The sequence below is a fragment of the Felis catus genome, chromosome A1 (genome assembly GCF_018350175.1).
Source record: "Felis catus isolate Fca126 chromosome A1, F.catus_Fca126_mat1.0, whole genome shotgun sequence".
Classification (NCBI taxonomy): domain Eukaryota; kingdom Metazoa; phylum Chordata; class Mammalia; order Carnivora; family Felidae; genus Felis; species Felis catus.
Window position 1 is genome coordinate 195385773 of NC_058368.1, and position 17066 is coordinate 195402838.

General features: G+C 43.5%; 1 protein-coding gene across 1 annotated transcript in view; it reads left to right on the top strand.

Annotated features, from left to right (window-relative positions):
- Positions 1–628: 628 nt before the first annotated feature.
- Positions 629–17066, top strand: part of SLC36A2 (solute carrier family 36 member 2) — a 57008-nt gene continuing 40570 nt past the window's right edge. The window contains exons 1-2 of the mRNA XM_045036660.1: positions 629–730; positions 3015–3181. The gene's annotated coding sequence lies outside the window, so the exon portion shown is untranslated. The remainder of the gene's footprint in view (positions 731–3014; positions 3182–17066) is intronic.

A 17066-nucleotide genomic window follows, 5' to 3' on the forward strand; every position in this document is an offset into this window, starting at 1 on the left:
TCGGTTAAGCGGCTGACGTCACTCAGGTCATGATCTCGCGGTAGGTCATGATCTCGCGGTTTGTGAGTTCGAGCCCCGCGACGGGCTCTGTGCTGACAGCTCAGGGTCTGTGTCTCCCTTTCTCTCTCTCTCTCTGCCCCTCCCCACCTCGTGCTCTGTCTCTCCCTCTCTCTCAGAGATAAATAAACATTAAGGCAAAAAAAGAAAAAAAAGAAAGAATTTAGCATGGTGGCTGGCCCATCCTGAGGACCTAACAAATATTAGCTGCTCACATCTGTATCAGACAGGAACCATTTTAGTAGGATCGCTGTCAGGCTTGCAGAGCCTCGAGCTCCCCATCTGTAAAATCAAGGCATCAGATCAGAGGGCTTGGCATCTGTGCTGTTTAGACACCCTCGTTCTCTCACTGACCCCAGGTTATTGGCTCCAAAGAATGAGGAGGAAGGCAGAGGGCAGAAGGCTGAGGGCAGAAGGCCAACTTCAACCCCCACCCCACCCAATTCCCCAGCACACTCACTTTACACATGGAGAAACTGAGGTCCAGACACTTGCCCTAGAACTCCGCCCCTGCCGCTCTCAGTTCTGTCCTGAGTGTCCTCCTGCCTCTGTCCTCTTAAAGAAACAAAGTCCATCCCCCACAGGTGCAGGTCGGCAGAAAGTTGGACATATTGTAGGACTCTGCTGGCTGGCCGGCTCTCTGTATGCTGGATTTCCACTGTGTTTTCTCAAGGTCAGTTTCATCATAACCGTTATCATCACCCTCCCCCACTCCCGCCCCTCCTGAATTTCTCTTTCAGGAAATCCCAGACCCCTAGTGGCAAACGGGAAGACCTACCCTTTGATTCTTCAGGACAGCCATCTTTGCTTTTGAAGGTATTGGGGTGGGAAGGTTTGAGATGGGGCAAGGATCCCCACCCCTGATGAGAGCGAGGAAGCGAGATAGTCTAGGTGAAGGGCATTGGCTATGGAGCCGACAGACATCGGTTTGAGACCGGCTTCATGTTTTCAACCTGTGTGATCCTCGACAAGCTATTTAACACTTCTGTGAACCTCAGTTTCCTCATCTGTAAAATGGGTTTATAATGCCTACAAGCAAGATGCTGTAAGGACTCAATGAGATAATGTAGGTAAAATAGCATGTTGCTGGCACAAAGTTAGTAGCTGTCATTATTATAGCTTCACCAACCCTTCACCTAGTGTGGGTAAGAATACCAACATGCTAGAGAAAAATAACCGACAGAAAGCTGTGGATGTTGGGCAGATCTTTTCAATGAGCCTTACTTTACCCATCTGTAAAATAGGAGAACTGAAAACTTCTTTATGACAATCCCTGCCAAGCAGACAACCTGCTTAAACACTTAAACGTGTCTTCATATTAAAAATTTACCATTTACATTGCTCTGCCCTTAATCAGCACTTTTGGGTGCTAGAGATATTTTAATGCAACAAGAGAAAAATTACTTAAAAAGCCAGCACAAAATGGAATTTAGCAACGCTTTTCAAATATTGTTTTACCCTCTGAACCCTTTGAATGAAATCACAAGAGGAACACAATATTTAATACAAACCAGTTACCTTCACATACCTCAGGAAAAAATACACACACACACACACACACACACACATATCTATGTGTGGGAACGTGTATATCCTGCACTCACACATAGAGAGGAGATGGTGACATAGCAAATGTGCTAACCTTTGGGGGATCTGGTGAAGGATATATGGGAAGGGTATAAGGGTATATTTTTGCAACTTTTCCATAAGTCTGGAATACTTCCAAATAAATAAAGAGATCAGAATTTGATCCACAGCTTGAAGTGATGCTCACATCCATACACAGATAATGAAACCAGGGACTGGAAGCAATGAGGCTTGTCTAAGTGCATATCGCTGTTAAATTCCAAAGCCAAGGCTTAAGCCCTCACCTTCCAGCTTCCAGATCAATGCACTTGTCCTCTCAGATGCTGCTTCCAACCGTCCTCTTCTCTTTTCAGTTTCCCTGCTAGTTCTCCTTTTTTTTTTTTTTTTCAATGTTTATATGAGAGAAAGTCAGAATGCGAGCAGGGGAGGAAGAGAGAGAGAGGGAGACACAGAATCCAAAGCAAGCTCCAGGCTCCAAGCTGTCAGCACAGAGCCCAACACGGGACTCGAACTCACAAACCGTGAGATCATGACCTGAGCCAAAATTGGACACTTAACCGACTGAGCCACCCAGGCACCCCTTGTTTGACAGTGCTGTTACTGGGTTCCCCTGCCACTGACTTCTCCACTGTCCCCTCCCTACATACACACACATACACACACACACACACACACAGGGCATCCTGAGCTGTTATTCAGAGCTGATGCCCCCATGTTACCACGAGATATAGAATCACAGATGACAGACAGATGGAGCTGGAATAAATCATGAATGTGTACAGATTTTTCTAGACACTCACACCATGAATAAGGAAACAGATTTCTCCAGTACAATCTATATTCTTTTCCATCCTTCAGTCAGGATCCATTGCATATTCTGATGTATAAGATAGTCTCCCCTGTAAACTCGAAGCAAAAGGAATCCAAAATTATACTGCAGGCTACAAACCTGTTAGTGCTGGGAGGTCCCCTTCCAGACCTGAAATTAGGGATGGTGCTCCCCCTGGTGGGCTGCATGCAGAAGCACAACTCCTACAAAGACCCCAGCTTGTACATTCTGAGGTTTTCTGTAAGGGAAATCATCATCATCCATGGGCCACAAAGCTGCTCAGGGGTAGAGCCTTTCCTGAGCATGGAAGAGGATACTCAAGTATAGATTGCTGGGCTAGAATACCTTTAAGGTCTTTTCAGTAATTGGTCCTGTTATAATTCAGTAGTTCCTTGTACCTAGTGGGGCCATGTCTTTGGAGTTTTTCTCTCTCGAGCTTTATGATGGCTGAGATGAAGGAATTTAGAAAAATACACAGTGAGTGAATGGGGTCTTTACATAAACGGGGGCCACTGTATAATTATGGCTCCTCTGTTTACAGATTCTGCCTCTGGAAAACGAGATGCAGTACCATGTTCAGTTTCCACTCATTCTACACGGAGGGCTGTTCAAGATCGCCACCCTGGACATAAGCCTAGGGGCCTTGGGCTACCTCAGGTTTGGGACCACCACCCAGGCAAGCATCACCCTCAACTTCCCCAACTTCTGGTGAGTGCGTTCAGGCTTCAGAGCCAGAAGGCTGATGTGCAGGGTGGGGCCGATAAGCGTCCCCTTATCAGAGGGGAGTAACACAAATGAGGGTCAGGTCTATCAGGGTGGAGAAGAGATACTAGGAAACCGGACCATGGGGAGAGGTGGACTAGATAAATCAAGAGATCTGGATTCTTGTCCAACATGGCCATTAATTCTCCTATGTTCTAGATAGGATATTTCCCCCCTCTTCCTATAGACTTCAGTTTCCCCACCTACCCAACAAAGGGATTAGACTAAATGATTTCTAAGTGCCCTCCCAACGTTGACTGATGTATTAGCCAGATCCCTTTCATTTGCAAGTGACTAAAAACCAATCCAATCTGGCCTAAATTTAAAAAGAGAGAGGGGCGCCTGGGTGGCTCCGTCAGTTGGGTGGCCAACTACAGCTCAGGTCATGATCTCGCGGTCTGTGAGGAGCCCCGCATCGGGCTCTGTGCTGACAGCTCAGAGCCTGGAGCCTGCTTCCGATTCTGTGTCTCTCTCTCTGCCCCTTCCCTGCTTGCTCTCTCTCTCTCTCTCTCTCTCTCTCTCTCAAAAATAATAAATATTTTTAAAAATTTTAGCAAAAAAAAAAGAAAAAAGAAAAAGAGAGAGAAGTCCATGCATATATCTACCTTCAGGCACAGCTGGATCCAGCTGTTTAAGTGGTATCAGCAGGACTCTGTCTGTCTTCATCTGTCACGTTTGTTTTCCTCTGCATGGACTTTATCAAGCATACTCTTCCCACACAGCATACAGTGGCAGATAACTAACTACTAACAGCCACTCAGTTACTCTCAGCCCTGTGTAAAGAGCTTTTCTCTTTTCCAAAAGGCCCATTAAATCCCCGATTTGATTCTGATTCCCGCAGCTAGGGTCACATGTCCATTCTGAACCAGTCCTATGGCCGGGAAATGAGATAAGCTGACTGGCTGGCCTGGACCCTGTGCCTTGCTGGGGTGGGTCAGGAGTTCCTGGAACCTAGTTGGACTGAGAGCAGGGATGGGGTCACTCCTGCTAACCGATGGGGTGACCGTTGCTAGGTCAGTTAATCCAACCGAGGTCCATGAACACATATCATAATTGCAGTCAAATCTGAGGACCACAGATTATTTGGTAGACGTTCTTACAACTTCTTGGTAAGTCAGACAAGGCGGTAAATGGGATATCGCTATAGGGTGGCTGACAGCTTCTTTTCCGTTTTGCTCACCATCGTGACTTCCCAGAAGTGCTCAGGTTCTCAGGTAGACCCCCCCTCTTGTATTCTCCTCCCTGCGTTATGCCCTTACATTAACATCCTCCGAAATAGTCTATGTAAATTTAAATAGAGCTTAGCACGGTGACAGTCACATAGAAGTGACTCAATATTAATTTTCGCTATTATTATCTTCCCCTGAAAATACAATCTCATACATGGGATTCCCTTTCTTTAAAAAAGAAAAAAGAATCTAGACTGAGTTACATTGTTTTCCTTGTGTGTGACTTCTAAATTGATTCTTGGCTACTGTAAGTTAATGGCCCTAAAGAACAGAAATTCAGATTCTTAATCTAATGTGTAAATAGTAAATATTTAGAAATATATGTGGTAACTTAGATTTCATTTTGAATGAATGATTCAACTCATCGTTAATGTAATGGGGAAGAGGGGCATCTGGGTGGCTCAGTCAGTTAGGTGTCCAATTCTTGGTTTCGGCTTGGGTCATGATCTCGTGGCTCATGGGATCGAGCCCCGCATTGGGCTCTGTACTGATGGCATGGAGCCTGCTTGGGATTCTCTCTCTCTCCCTCTCTCTCTACCCCTCCCCCCAGTCATGTGTGTGAACGCATGGGCTTTCTCTCTCAAAATAAATAAATAAACATTAAAAAATATACGATGGAGAAGAGAGAATACAGATATTTACTGAGAATTTCCCAAATGGTTTACAGGCGTGGTCTCATTAACCCCATCTGCCAAGGGAGACAATAGCACCAGGTCAAGGAGTCCTAACATGATTTGGCCACATTCCCTAGCCTCGTGGAAAGGCAGACACACACACACACAACCAATTCCTGTTCTATGTGAGAGTCTCTGTAACCTGGACAAGTGTTACGGAAACTCAAAAGGACAGTTAATTCTGACCAGGGAACAGAGAGGCTCCACAGGGGCCTCTGAGACTTGAACAATGAGCAGGAATGTGACAGATTAGGAATGGAGGGAAAGGCATTCTTGGCGGAGGGAACAGCATGTGCAAAGGCACTGATGCCAAGGGTGTGTCTCAGGCTCAGGGGAGGGCTCTCATTGTCTGGTACTGTTGCAGTGTTGAGCATGGGGTTGGGGGCAGAGGCAGGAACTGTTGTGAGATGAATCGGTGAAATGGCACTTGATACACGATGGGCTTTTAATCCCAGGCTCAGGTTTGACACTCTTTCGTGTAGGTGATGAGATACCATTAAAGGCTTTTTGAGCATTATAATAACATAATCTCACTCATCTTTTCTCTGTCTTATGTCCACTAAAAAGTAGTGTGGTTCTTTTTTCTATTCTTGATAAAAATGAGCCCCATGTATTTAACAGTTTATGACCAGAGACCATCAGATACAGCCCCTGCCTTTTGGTAGGCAGAGTATATCTCCATTTTACAGATGAGGCCAGTGAGGTTCAGGGAAGTAAAGTGACCTAGATAGTGTTTTGTTTTTGTTTTGTTTTGTTTTGTTTTTAGAGAGAGTGTGCACAAGCAGGGGAGAGGGGCAGAAGGAGAAAGAGAGAAAGAATCTTAAGCAGTCTCCACACTGAGCACAGAGCCCAATGCAGGGCTTGATCCCACAATCCTGGAATCATGACCTGAGCCGAAATCAAGAGTCAGATATTCAACTGACTGAGCCACCCTGCACCCCTCTAGATAGTTAATGGTAGAGGATGAGTTAGGATTTAGACCTCCTGCAACACAATCTAGTTTTTCGAACGTACACATCATACACTTTGGCCTCACGTGAATTTGATTATGAAAGAGGGAGAGTGTGCCATTTTGAAAGGGCTGGTGGTTTCACCCATCACCCCACTGATTGAATAGATGTCCCTGAAGAAGGTGAGCTGGGAAGCATGGATCCGCCTCCTTTTCTGTGGGTCTCAGTCCCTTCAGGCCCTTCAGAGACTGAGGCTCTTGCTACCCTTTCTGGAGTAAGCCTTTGGTGGCTAGAAATCTGTGTATAATTTTTTGCACTGTATGGCCTCTAAACACATTGCTGTATTTTAGGGTGTTGAAGGGATGATTCAAGGCAGTTTGACAGTTCCCCATTTCTGCCCCTCACTGAGGCATCACCGGTCTCCCTGCTGTCCCTCAGCAGGTCCTCTAGAGGCTGCTGGTATCCACAGATGGATCTTTCCTGATCCCCTTTGCCTTCCAAAAGTTGTACCCGTCTGTCAAGCTCCTCTCCTTGGACAGTGTCTGCCTCACCTCCCCTGCAGTTCTGTGTCCCTCTGGAGATCATCCTGCCCGTCACTGAAGCACTGGGCCTTCGTGGTACACCTGGGCACCCACACTGCTGTGGTCCATCTGACACATGAGTAAAAGGCAGGGAGCCTTGCTTCTCCTGTCCCTCCCTCAGGACCCCAAAAGTTTCCAGAAGTCAGGCTACCAGAACCTCCCTAGGGCAGTGCAGAATTTCAGGCAGAGTACAGGTTTGTGGAATTAGGCTGGACCTAAGGGGAGCTTTGGTGCCAGGAAACAGCGTACAACTCTGGCCAACTTAAGCTGAAACAAAGGGATTTGGGGGCAGCTCAGAGTCAAAGGGAGAAGCTAAAGAAGCGAATCTTGAAAAAGACAGAAATCAGGGAGAACCTGAGATTAAAGTCAGAGGAATGAAGAGAAAGCCCCTGGGATAAATTTCCTTCAGTTCTTTTCTGTCTTTGTGCTCTCTGCTGAAGATGCACATTCTATGGAAATAGAGTTCAGTCACCCATGCCCATTCTTAAACAAGGGAAGTCGGGGAATTCTGACTGTGCCACCAAGACCCCCATACAGTGAGGGAGGGATGCTCCGTCACAGCAAAAGTAGGGTTCTAATTATCCTTACAACTTCCTCTTTGATGCATGGGTTATTTACAAGTGTGTCGTTCAACTTCCAAACATTTGGTGGTTTTTCAGATGGTCTTTCAGTTGATTTCTACTTTAATTCCATTTTTGTCAGAAAACATTCTTTCTGTATGATTCCAGTTTGTGGGTTTTGATTTATGGCCGAGAACAGTTTATCGTAGCCTGTGCCCCATGTGCACTTGAAAAGAACGTGGTATTCTGCTGGTGTGAAATGGAACGGTCTATAAATGTTAAGTAGGTCAACTTGATTGATGGTGTTGTTTAGGGCTTTTATATCCTTGCTGATTTTCCACCTACTTTTTCTATTAATTACTGGGCGAGGAGTATGGAAGTCTCCAGATACACTTGTGGATTTGTCTGTTCTTTCAAGGCCGTCAGTTTTTGCTTCATATATTTATTTGGTAGCTTTGTTGTTAGATATAATGCACATTTACATCATTTAGATTTGTCTCAATGACTTGACCCTTTTGTCACCTGTATAATGCCTCCCTTTATCTCTCACAGCATTCCTCGTCCAGAATCTGCTTTCTCTAATATTAATATGCCCATCCAGGATTTTTTTTTAATTAGTATTTGCGTGGAATATCTTTTTCCTCTCAATTTTAACACATTTATATCTTTATAGTTTAAGTGGGTTTTTTTGTAGACAGCAGTTACTTGGATCTTGCTTGTGCGTTCAATTTGGCCACCTCTTACAGTTGGTGTGTTCAGAACATTTATATTTAATTATTGATATGCTTACATTAAAATCCATCCTGCCATCTCTTGCTAATTTTTTTCTATTCCATCTGCTCTTTGTTTTTTCTTCTTTCTGCTTGCTTTTGGATTGAGTATTTTTAAAGGTTCCATCTTAGTATGTTTACCTCTTTCAACTTGTTTAGGAGCTGTCCTCAGTTTTAGACATCTTTAGTTAATCACAGGTTAAATTTCTGTTTTCTTTCTTCTTTTTTCTTCTCTTTTCTTTTTTTATTTTACCTGAATCCAAGTCAGTTAACATATAGTATAGTAATGATTTCAGGAACAGAATTCAGTGATCTATCACTTACAAATAACACCCAGTGCTCATCCCGACAAGGGCCCTTCACGCCCCTCGCCCCTGTAGCCCATCCCCCCAGCCAACACCCTACCAGCAGCCCTCAGTTTGTTCTCTGTATTTAAGAGTCTCTTATGGTTTGTCTCCCTCTCTGTTTTTATCTTATTTTTGCTTCCTTTCTCCTATGTTCAATCAAGATTATTGTCAAATAACAATTTACCATTTCATGTGTAGTATAAGAACCTAACAATAGCGTACTACCAAGTCTTTCCTCCCATTTCTGTGCTATTTTTCTCATGTATTTATTTTTATATATGCTATAAAGCCATAATATGTGGCTGCTATTTTTGCTCTGAACTGGAGATAGTCAGACTTTTTCTTCAACGGCCTGATGGTCAAATTTTACGCTTTCAGTCCATATAACCAGTATTTCACCTATTTAACTGTGTCATTATAGCTCAGGGCGGACCTAGACAATACATCAACTGATGGGCATGTCTGTGTTCCAATAAAACTTTGCTCATGAAAATAGCCCACAGGCCATAGTTTGCTGATCCCTGCTTTAGATATTTAGATAATCCAATCTCTTTAAAAATAAAGGAAAAGTATCTTCTGTATTTACCTTTCCTTTAACTATTTCCAAGGGTCTTCATTTCTTTTTGTAGATCCATAACTGCATCATATTCCTCCTTCCTGAAGAACGTCCTTTAACCCATCTTATAGCACAGATCTGCTGGTAATGGATTATCTCAGTTTTTGCTGGTTTAAAAAAGTCTTTATTGCTCCTTAAACCTTTGAAAAATATTTTCTCTGAGTTGAGAGTGTTTATGTGTTAGCACTTTCAAGTTGCCATTCATTTTCTGCTGGTTTGTATGATTTCCGATGAGGATGCTACATTTCTTATATTCCTTTCTCGGTATATACGTGTCTTTTTTCCCCTGGCTGCATTTGGACTCCTGGATGGAGTCTAAAAATGGAGGCTAAATAAAGTTTTCTCTTTATTTTTGGTTTTTATTCATTTGAATATGATGTGTCTAGATAAGCGTGTGTGTATGCACACACATTGTATTTATCCTATTCTGTTTTGGTGATTTTCTCTGAATTTCTTGATCTGTAGTTTTATGTGTTTATGAAAACTGTTGGCCATTATTTCTTCAAATATTTCTTTTGCCACATTCTTCTCCCTCTGGGCTTCCAATTACTAATATGTTAGACTGTTTTATATTGTCTTACAGCCCTTTGATGTTCCAGGTTTTTTTCACTCTTTTTTCCTTTTTGTATTTCAATTTGAACTTATCCTCAACTTCACAGACTCTTTCCTTAGTTTCCTCAAAAACTCTCCATAGTATTTTTTTCTCACCAGCATTTCCATTGGACTATTTTTATAGTTTCCATCTCCCCACTGAATTCTCGATTTGTTCACACATTTTGTCCAAATCAACTTCAGAAATGCCATGAAGTACTCATAAATAGTCATGTTCTCAATTCTTTTTGCCTTCTGGGGTGGTGGAGAGCAGTGCTGGAGCTGAATCAGTCTGTGAGAACAGCCTCTTTAAGAAGAGGACAACCAGGGTAACAGCCGAGAGATTCCCTGCTAGAGTCACAGAATCTCAGAATTCTAGAAGCTTGTCATCTTGGAATCTTGGAAGCTAGGGTTCAAAACAATTTCATAGGATTTTAGAGTTGAACTTTAGAGCTTGAACACCTCCAGGGAAGGGAGTTCACCAGCTCACAGGGCAGCTGAGTTCAAAGGGAAGATGCCGTCTTCCTTCAGGCAGGAGGAGGATGTTAAGGCACCACTAGAGGGAGGCCAGTCCCTGCTCCCTGTCACAGTCACAATAAAAGTAGGATGCACCCTGTCCTGGCCCTTCACCTCCATATACACCAGGAATGGCATAGCCACTGATCAGAAGAAAATCTAAGGAAGAGCAGTACACAGCTTGTCTTCTCTAAAGTGTTATGTAATGTTACGGGATGTGGGGTCTTAGTTCCTCCTCAAAAGGAATGGATAACAAGACTATGGAATGGAAAACAAGACTATGCCCTAACCTTCTTGAGCATCTTTTTTCTTAAATTTGCTTTTCTAAGGGGCGCCTGGGTGGCTCAGTCGGTTAAGTGTCCGACTTCAGCTCAGGTCACAATCTCACCGTCCGTGAGTTCGAGCCCCGCGTCGGGCTCTGGGCTGATGGCTCAGAGCCTGGAGTCTGCTTCCGGTTCTGTGTCTCCCTCTCTCTCTGCCCCTCCCCTGTTCATGCTCTGTCTCTCTCTGTCTCAAAAATAAATAAAAAACATTAAAAAAAATTTGCTTTTCCAAATCTTTGTTGATTGTTGGATCTGATAATAAGGCAGATTATTATTATTAACTAGAGATTATTTTAACCTCACTAAACCTCAATTATCTCATCTCTAAAGTGGAATCAATTTCTGTTCTGTTTCCCTTTCGCCTTTACTTTCCCCCCCTTTTATGCTTTAAAATGCCATAATTTTACATTAAAAGGTGCTAATGATATATTAACTGAGAAAGACGTGTAGTAAGATGATGCATATCATCCACTGCCATTTGTAAAAATTGAGTGTGTGTGTGTGTGTGTGTGTGTGTGTAGATCAGTGAGTGTGTGTTTTGTGTGTGTCCAGAGGGGCGGTGGGGGTGGGGATAACAGTTGATCTCTAGGTGGTGGAATTGTGTATATATTCACTCTCTATGTATATTTTCCACTTTTTCTACATTGAATATATTTTTTAGAAAACGATTATATAAAAACTCTAAAGTTCTATACAAATATAAGGAATGATTGTCGCAGTTCATGCAGAGTTCCTCCCTGAATTTATTTATTTATCTTCCCTCTTTACTTACACCAGTGGTTCTCAACCGGAGGTGACCCCTGCTCCCTTCCCCAGGGGACATGTGGCAATATCTGGAGACATCTTTCGATGTTCACAACTAGGGGTATGGAGCTACTGGTATCTAGTGGGCAGAGAGGCTAGGGATTCTGCCAAACATCCTACACCACACCTCATAGGAGCAATTTAAACCAGATACTGGCCTCACAGAAGTTGATACTGAGTGAGGAAATAAAGATTTTCTATTACAATTTATGTAACCAACCTTGTATTACGAAACATTCAACTCGTTTCCAATATTCTGTGACAAACAGTGCTACAAAGAATATTATAGTGTGTGCATTCTTAGGAAATGTGAGTCTTCTTCAAGATAGACCCCAAGGAGTGGCGTCCCCGGGCCAATGGACACAACCACTTTTAGTTGTAACAATGATTGTAAACCCAGGAACACGGATGGAGTCTAAAAACAGAAGCTAAAGCAAAACAGCAGAAGGCAGAATGAGATTTTAACATAATACCATTTACATGAAGCATACAGAGCAACAAAGCAATAATACACACCTCAGAAGAGAAAATACAAGACAGTACAGGCCAGACATATCAGAACTGTTGCCTAGGGCGGGGAAAGGAATAGTATAAATCGGCATTTCTGTACTTCAGCACTGCTGACATTTTGGGCTGTCTAATCCTTTGTCGTGGGGACTGTCCTGTGCATTGGAGAATGTTTAGCACTACCCCTGGTCTCTACCCACTAGATGCTCATGGCAGTTGTGTTGAGCAAAAATGTCTCCAGACGTTGCCAAACGTTCCCCATGGAGGCGAGGTGGGAAAATAGCCTCCAGTTGACATAAATAAAGGAGAAAGGTAAATGAGCCAACCAAGATGGGAGTCTTGCATGGGCCTGTGATGACAGAAGAGCAGTTTCCAGAAAATATGATGAACTCAGCCTTTAGCACCCACATTTTGAGTAGCTGAAAAGATGTTCTAAGTGAGCTGAAAAGAAGTGACTACTAAATTATCTTTCAAAGAAGATTCCTAACAGAACACGGAAGGACTTCTGTTCCTACACCTTTGTCAACCAACACCTGCTGTTATTAAACCTCTTTTATGTTTTCCTTTTTTATTTTACCAATCTGAGTGGTTAGAAAAGAAAACTTATTTCGTTGTGTGTGTAAAATTCAGCATCTCTTTGTATGTTTATTGACTATTTGGATTCCCTCTTCTGTACCTGATTTGCACGTACATATGCCAGTTATATGCTTGTGAGGTTTGACATCCAAGGGGAGGAGGCAAAGCCTTCCAGAAGTCTTCTTCATGACTGTAGAAAACCTCATTGCTTCCTTCATTTAAGCAGCAAACATTTGCTAAGGGCTAGGTACTATGGTTATCCACACATTTGCTGCGTAAGCAGTTTGAAAGGCACGGCAGCTCAGGTCCCTTCCAGTCTTACAATTCTAGAAGACAGAGTATTGACGTGAGTGGGGAGAAAGGTTGAATGAAATGACAAGAGTCTTAGAGTCAAAGAACAGCTGGGTAGAATCTTCAGAGGCTTCTCAGAGTTCTGAGCTCCTATGACAAGAGGTCTCTACAGTCATTCACCACCTGCTTATTGGGTGACCGACCCTGTTCTGAATCCTGATCAGCCCCTGAAAAGGATGATTCTCTTCTCTTAGAAACACAGAAGGCAAAAGTCAACTGTTCAGTCTTTAGGCTTAAAAGTTCTCTCTCCTGACAAAAATATTCTCTTTTATCAAGCTTTCTCCTGGGCACCTAATAGCATTTCAAGGGCATTTAAGCATTTTTGTCTCTCCTCAAAGGGAGGAGGCTATAGCCCTTCAGGAGATAAAGAAAAAGAAGAAGAGATGGTCCAAGGACACAAAAATAACGAAAAGGAGAGATCAGTTTGCTAAAATCCAGTCTCCAATCTCCAGGTTTGGAGAAAAGTCTTGTTCTTGAGATTTAGGAATATTACTTGATCTTTGAGCCTCAGTTTCTTTCCCACCCAGCCTACCTCAGGGGGTTTGAAGAGATTTAGGAGTTAACTAATGTATATATATATGTGTGTGTGTATATATATACATATTGTAGCTAATATATATATATTATTATGTGTATTATACACACATATATATGTTTTGTTGACAGCTAAACAATAAACAAATGCAAAGTATTGTAAAGATTATATTGGGCCACAGGATATCAGAACTGGGAGCATTTGCTAACAATAGAACCCAAACTTCCCTTGATTCACCTTTACCCTACTCTGCCATTTTATGGACAAGCAAAAGGAGTCTCCAAGATGGCAGGTGACTGGTTCAAGAGTCATAAAGAAAATATTAAAGCCACTGTGGAAAGCAGTATGAAGGTTACTCAAAAAGTGAAAACCAGAACTACCATATGATCCAGCAATTCCACTACTGGGTGTCTGTCTGAAGGAAATGAAAACACTATGTCAAAGAGATATGTGTACCCCCATGTCCATATAGGAGCATTATCTACAATAGCTACGACATGGACAGTCTAAGTGTCCCATCAAGAGATGAATGGAGGGGCGCCTGGGTGGCTCAGTCAGTTAAGCGTCCGACTTCAGCTCAGGTCGTGATCTCACAGTTCGTGGGTTCGAGCCCCGCATCGGGCTCTGTGCTGACAGCTCAGAGCCTGGAGCCTGCTTCAGATTCTGTGTCTCCCTCTCTCTCTGACCCTCCCCCATTCATGCTCTGTCTCTCTCTCAAAAAAATAAAAATAAACATTATGGATAAAGAGATTTTATATATATACATGGTGTGTGTGTGTGGTGTATACAAATACAATCGAATATATTCAGCCATGAAAATGGAGGAAGTCCTGCCGTTTGCGACTATGTGGATGGACCTTGAGGACATTATGCCAAGTGAAATAAGTCAGACAGAAAAAGAAAATACTCTGGCAATCTCACCTTATATGTGGAATCCGAACAACAACGAACAAGCTTGTAGAAAAAGCGATCAGATTTGTTACCAGAAGCAAGGGGTGGGGGTTGAATGAAGGCAGTCCAAAGGTACAGACATTCGGTTTTAGATATGTAGGGCCACCTGGATGGCTCAGTCAAGCATCTGGCTCTTGATTTCGGCTCAGGTGGTGACCTCACAATTCGTGAGATCGAGCCCACATGGGGCTCTGTGCTGACAGTTCAGAGCCTGCTTGGGAATCTCTCTCTCCCTCTCTCTCTCTGCCCACCCCACCCCCCACTTATGCCCTCCTCTCAAAATAAATAAACATTAAAAAATAATAAAATAGATATATAAGTGCTCGGGGTGTGATATACAGCATGGTGACCATAGCTAACACTGCTGTGTGGTATAAGTGAAGGCTGTTAAGAGAATAAATCCTAAAAGTTCTCATTACAAGGAAAAAAATACTTTTTTCTCTTTCTTTCTTTCTTTCTTTCTTTCTTTCTTTGTTTCTTTCTTTCTTTCTTTCTTGTATCTATATGAGAAGATGAATGTTAACTTACTGTTGTGGTCATTTCGTGATATATGTAAGTGAAGTCATTATGCTCTTTACCTTAAACTTATATAGTGCTATATGTCAATTGTATTTCAGTAAGACAAAACAAAACACCAGAAAGCAAATATTCTGTAGTGACTTTGGCTCAGAGGACATTTTGTTATGAGTACATCAAAATCCACAGACTCCAGCTTATCTTTCCATGTGATGGTTAAAGAGGCTTGTTTCTTTCCTCATTCCTGAGTTTGTCTCACTCGCAGGTATACCCCAGGGTTGCAAATGAGATAAAGCTGAAGAAAAGGGTGAGAAATGTTTCCACCCTCCTTGATACTTTTACAAAAGACCAGAAGCTTACTGATTTGTTTTTCGGGCTTTATCAAATTGTAGCCTCAATATAGCCACATTGAAGTTGCCCCACCAAAACAGCCTATCCCTATAAAGCGTTATTAGCAGGGCCGCGAAATCTTCTCTGTGGCCCAGTGAAATGTTTTCTAACGCTCTGCCATGCTGGGATTCTGCTACCGTAGGAATGTTCCCTCTAGGTCAGTTGGAAACCAGGTGTCTTCTTCACCTGCAGATTCCATGGTCATCCTGACCCCCAAACTGGACCTAGTCACGTCCATGAACAGCAATGCCCTGGTCCTCCTCATTCCGCCCCTCCTGGAGATCAGCAGCTACTACTCAGAGAGGGTGGGCCCCCTCATCACCACCCAGGACACCCCGATCATCGTCCTGGGCTTTGTGAGCTTTGTGGTGGGGACCTGCCAAGCCCTGGACAAACCAAGCCAGCCGGGAGACCCTGTCACCTCCCCCAGCAGCTCTGGCATCTTGGAACAGTTACCAGTTTTCAACTTGACCCTTCTCCGTCCACTCCCTGAACTGAAGTTCTAGCCTTGTTTGAGCAAAGAGCCTTCTTTCATTGTCCATGCCTGTATTTTTATGGGACCTCCATGGTGCTGGGCAGAAATGGAGTCAGAAGATCTGAGTTTTAATCCTGAGCTCTGTCATTTACTCCTACCTGATCTGGGCCAGGCCACATATCCTCAGGCACCTCAGTTTTACAAATGTGGTTAAACAGTCCAGCATCACCCACCTCAGAATGTTGTGGAAAACAAATGAAGATATGTGCACAAGCATTCTCTGAAAAGATACATTTTCTACAGATGTCAGTGATTCTCGCTACTTTGCTCTTTCCTCCTCTAAGAGCCAGAGAGGTATGAGGAGAACCTGCCTTTCTTCAAGCCAGGCTAACCCATCTCTTGTCCTCCTAATAGCTTGGGAGCTGAGAAGACACCGATCTGTGATCCAGGAGACCTGGTTCCAGCAACCCCGGGAACAGGCATCCTTGATACAGGCTTGCCGTGGGCCAGGAAATTTACAAAATGCACCCCCTACATTATGTCCTTAAGTCATCCTCAGAACCCTATAAGGTAAATGGTATCTCCTCCATTTTACGAGACAAGACACTAGGGCTCCTAGAGATTAGGTTACAGTCTAAGTCAGACTTTCAGTAAGTGGCAGAGCCAGGATTTAAGCACGGGCCTACTGGGCAATGAAGCCCATGTTCATAACCATTACACCATGAAATTACTTCAACTACATGACTTAAGTGACATCTCTTTGGGACTCAGTTTCCCAATCTGTAAAATGGGAGGGTTGGCTAGATCTCTGAGGGTCCAATCTAAGCCATCTTTGCTCTACACACTTCAAAGTCTTCTTAACAAGAGCCTGACCTCTCTTTTGCCACCGATTGTGGGGGCCAGTTGTGACCTTGCCTTCAGCCTTCGGCAGCCCTGGAAATAATTGCTTTCCCTGAGCCTATCAACTAGAGAGCAATGATGACGGGTTTGCAATCAGTGGTCACCTCAACCAGATGAAGATACGGCACTAGCCTAGCGTCTATATAACATGAGCAGCATCTTGACTTGGGGGAACAGCACTGAACAGAGGGGTTCATATAGAACTGACTTTTAGTCCCAGGGCTATTTTCAGCTAGCTGGGGAGTGGACATGTAGAAGGTCCACTTTCCCAGTGTCCTTTCCCTCATTCTAGAAACAGTGCCCTGATTTTGCCTTAAGGAACCACCCTTTCTCCACTCCCAGTCTATGTAATTTCAGAAGGGCAGACTCCACCTTAACTCCAGGAGTGGGCACATGACACGTCCCTGCCCATAGTTTTTTGTTCGGAGGTGGTCATGTGACCCAAGGGCTTTGATCAATGATATCAGGAAAGGGGGATCTTTGTGCTGGGATTACTCAACCCGGACAGATTAACCTGGAGCTGTAGTAAACAGATTCTCAGACTGCACTGCAGAAGCACGTCTCAAGCAGGAGAAAATGAAGCCAAGAGATGGAGACGAGGCCCGTCGATATCATTGGAGTGCCTTCCTCCACAGGTGCCTGATGCAGGTGCCACCTTGTACTTCCCAT